General features: G+C 35.0%; 1 protein-coding gene across 1 annotated transcript in view; it reads left to right on the forward strand.

Moving 5' to 3' along the window:
* Window positions 1-437, forward strand: part of LOC119581884 (NADH-quinone oxidoreductase subunit B-like) — a 4829-nt gene that overhangs the window by 1970 nt on the left and 2422 nt on the right. The window lies entirely within an intron of this gene.

The following is a 437-nucleotide window of genomic DNA, read 5'->3' on the forward strand; positions in this document are numbered from 1 at the left end:
AGCAGACATCATTAGCTTCTTTGTCCAATGCTTGATTGTCAGAAGCTCCTGGCTCAAACTGCTAGGATTCCTCTTTACACTTACTTAGCTACACATCAGCCTCTTTTTCTTCATCTGTCATCATCCATAAAACAAATTAAAATTGATGTGAGAAAACTTCAGTTGTGATCTGTCAGAAGCTGTATTAAAACTGGCCACTCACCTGCTGGAATGTCATTAAGCTGTCCTGTATTTTTCTGAGGTTCTGAGTTCAGTAGACTGGTGCACTTTAAGGGTGATTTCCATCAAAATTACTTGTTAGAGTATATTCATTAGTTGATGGGTATTATCAGATGATACCAGTAAAATGGATCTTGGTAAAATTATGTTAATTTTTTTTTTATTTGCCAAGGTAAAGTGAAGTGAAGCTAGAACCTGCTATATTTTAATAAAAAGAA

Source organism: Penaeus monodon, chromosome 15, assembly GCF_015228065.2.
Source record: "Penaeus monodon isolate SGIC_2016 chromosome 15, NSTDA_Pmon_1, whole genome shotgun sequence".
Taxonomy (NCBI): Eukaryota; Metazoa; Arthropoda; class Malacostraca; order Decapoda; family Penaeidae; genus Penaeus; species Penaeus monodon.